This window comes from Diaphorina citri, unplaced genomic scaffold (assembly GCF_000475195.1).
Source record: "Diaphorina citri unplaced genomic scaffold, Diaci psyllid genome assembly version 1.1 scaffold5436, whole genome shotgun sequence".
Lineage (NCBI taxonomy): Eukaryota > Metazoa > Arthropoda > Insecta > Hemiptera > Psyllidae > Diaphorina > Diaphorina citri.
In genome coordinates, this window is record NW_007382812.1 from 1 (window position 1) to 3,463 (window position 3,463).

At 35.6% G+C, this 3,463-nt stretch overlaps 1 long non-coding RNA gene across 1 annotated transcript; it reads left to right on the top strand.

The window, feature by feature from the left end:
- The first annotated feature begins 1,900 nt into the window (after positions 1–1,900).
- On the top strand, positions 1,901–3,228 carry LOC113472431. Its single transcript, XR_003394734.1, has 2 exons — positions 1,901–2,331; positions 3,059–3,228. It is a non-coding gene; the product is annotated as an uncharacterized LOC113472431 (long non-coding RNA).
- The last annotated feature ends 235 nt before the right edge of the window (positions 3,229–3,463 follow it).

Consider the following 3,463-nt stretch of genomic DNA (forward strand, 5'->3'; position numbering starts at 1 on the left):
TTTGCTGTAAAAGTACGGTACTATGCAAAAATGTACGACTTTACAAAAGTTGCATACGGTAAAGTACGGTATTTTCAGCAAAATTGTACGGTAATCTCAGCTGACCAGTCCGGCAACACTGCCAGGAGAAGTAAAAATGTACGATATTTATAGCAGTTTTCAAATTTTCTAGCAGTGTACGGTAATTCGGGAGGATCAATCTGGCAACACTGGTTTGAGGCAAAATCAATTCAAAATTATTGTTACTCTCAATTTGGCTATTGAAAACAGATTTACCGTCCTTTATGGCATTTCTAATGAATGTGATGGGTTTATGCTTAGTTTGAAGGGGTTAAGAGGTTTAGAACACAAGACATCTACTTCACACAAAGTTGTAGGAATATTATTACCTATCTAACATGTATTGGGCAAACCCACTCTTTTCAGGATGTTTATTTTTGACACTCGAGTAATGTTCTTTGATTCTAGTGTGGATAGGTCTAGCAGTTTTACCAATATATTCCCCATGATCTGGTACTCTAATTCTGTAAATTCCTGATTTATTCATAGGTTCTATAGTATCTTTGTTGTTGTATAGTTTATTTTTCAAGGTATTATTATTGTAAAAACTTAGGTACTTTAACATTTTCTTTTCTTTGAATAACATGGGCTATCTTGTAGCACGGAGTTATGATAGGGGTAAAAATGCGTCGAAATGTTTCGTGTAATATACACACTGGCGTCCTCAGGCCGGAACTTGGCCTGGCGCACTGCCGTGCGCCTAGATTAGTACTACTATTTGTACTTTTACTCTCATTTGTATTGTTGGTGCAGTCTTCCTTTATTCTATTTTGGTGTGCTTCCTTCTTAGTTGTCTTGCTGCATTCATCTGTCCTTATCGTATGTATTTCCATATTTCTTGGGTTGTTCTTTTGTGATTTAGACGAAAATTTTGCTTGTTTTCTTTGCCATTCTGACCTTGTGATTGTGATTTCCCATTTTGCCATATTCCAACATGTCCATTTGCATTTTTGTTGTCACTCTCACTATGTTGTCGGAAAAACTTTCCATTTATCCACATTCCCTTTTCTTCTTCTTCTTCTTCTTCTTCTTCTTCTTCTTCTTCTTCTTCTTCTTCTTCCTCTTCTTCATTATTTATCACATCTATTATCTTCGTGGCTAGCCAAGTCTTTGCCCTTGTTTGAGGCAAAATCAATTCAAAATTATTGTTACTCTCAATTTGGCTATTGAAAACAGATTTACCGTCCTTTATGGCATTTCTAATGAATGTGATGGGTTTATGCTTAGTTTGAAGGGGTTAAGAGGTTTAGAACACAAGACATCTACTTCACACAAAGTTGTAGGAATATTATTACCTATCTAACATGTATTGGGCAAACCCACTCTTTTCAGGATGTTTATTTTTGACACTCGAGTAATGTTCTTTGATTCTAGTGTGGATAGGTCTAGCAGTTTTACCAATATATTCCCCATGATCTGGTACTCTAATTCTGTAAATTCCTGATTTATTCATAGGTTCTATAGTATCTTTGTTGTTGTATAGTTTATTTTTCAAGGTATTATTATTGTAAAAACTTAGGTACTTTAACATTTTCTTTTCTTTGAATAACATGGGCTATCTTGTAGGAAGTTTTTCCTGTGAAAAGAATAGATCTCCGGCCGAAAAAATAGAGAGGGAAATTCAGGAAGCCACCACTGGTCTATAGGGTTTACAAAGAAGTCGTACAGAGGGCCTCCTTGAAGAGGCCCTTTCTTAAGCTAGGATTACACTGTTTGCTCAGTGGGCAAATATTTGCACAAGAAATTTTATTTTTGATGTGAGCAAATTTTTATTTTTCTCTATTTGAGCAAACATTTTCAAATATTTGCTCACGTGTAATACAATACCCCTGCAAACAATTATTTATATTTCTTGTGCAAATATTTGCCCACTGAGCAAACAGTGTAATCCTAGCTTAAGAAAGGGCCTCTTCAAGGAGGCCCTCTGTACGACTTCTTTGTAAACCCTATAGACCAGTGGTGGCTTCCTGAATTTCCCTCTCTATTTTTTCGGCCGGAGATCTATTCTTTTCACAGGAAAAACTTCCTACAAGATAGCCCATGTTATTCAAAGAAAAGAAAATGTTAAAGTACCTAAGTTTTTACAATAATAATACCTTGAAAAATAAACTATATACAACAACAAAGTACTTACATGACCTGCATATCTTAATTTTCTGTTTTGTCGTGCCATGCCATCTTACTTTTAGAATTCTTCTAAAACACCAATTTTCAAAGGGAGAGATTTTCTTGTTGATGACTGAGTTTAGAGTCCAGACTTCACATCCACATGTAAGTACATATTGTATATCTTATTATTATTTACTATTGTATAAATGAGAAAATTGTATGTCCTCTCGATGAATCTGCCTCAAAAACAAAATATTTTGCTCTTGAAAATTTTTCCTGAAACTGTTTCTGAATTTCATCTCGAATCTTCGGAATGATTCTTTCTGCGCCGTCTCATAACAGGGTTTATATTCGACCTGGAAAACTTGGAAAAGTCATGGAATCTGAAAATCGTCAAAAAGTCATGGAATACCGCCAACCGCAGCACCTATCTTAACCAAACGTGTCGCATCCTTTTCATATTTGACAGGTGCATACCAAAATTCCAAGTCTTTAGCTCTTACCATTCTCGAGATATTTTGTTTACAGACAGACAGACAGACATACACGGACCAATGGCTCTAGGGACCTCAAAACGTGTTCAGCTGTACTGACTAAACGGTTAGAGATATCGTAAAAGTTACGGTAGAACTCCCAAATAAACAATCGCAATTCTAACCAGAGGGAATCGGTTTTACCTATCCAAGATTTTATTATCGTGCTTCAAACTGGATGATTTTGGTCTTGTGCTATCCAAATTCTAGCGGGATCGAGATAATTTAGTTTACACCTGTTATTCCAGCTTCAAAGACTCTCCAATACAGTAGTAATAATTGATCTATGTACTGGATTAAACCCTAGGTATGTTTTCTAAAATTTTTACCTGCATTATTTGTTCTTCATTTTGTAGAGACTTCTGGGAGTGCTTGGTGACAGAGGAAAAACAAATGATGTCATCTTTTGTAAATCTCCTTTCGAATGTTCCAACACCTTGGTATTCTTTCCTGGAGATGTGCAGGTAACTAGGTACCTGTGACTGTATGGTTTGACTGTTCAATTTGCTATTTGTCTATTGGAGCCTATTCTAAATTTACTAGTTACTACTACATACCTTTTATAAGATGCATTCTGCGACCTTTCTTACTTCAATGACCCGTCAATTATTTAAATCGTAAATTCTTTTTACTTTCTATTACTACAGACTAACAGAGTATAGCGATCTATACTAGTACCTATAATGAAAGTATTGCAATCGGTCCAAATTTTCAAAATCGGGAAATGGTTGGAAATATCCGTTTCGGGATCCCCTGATGTC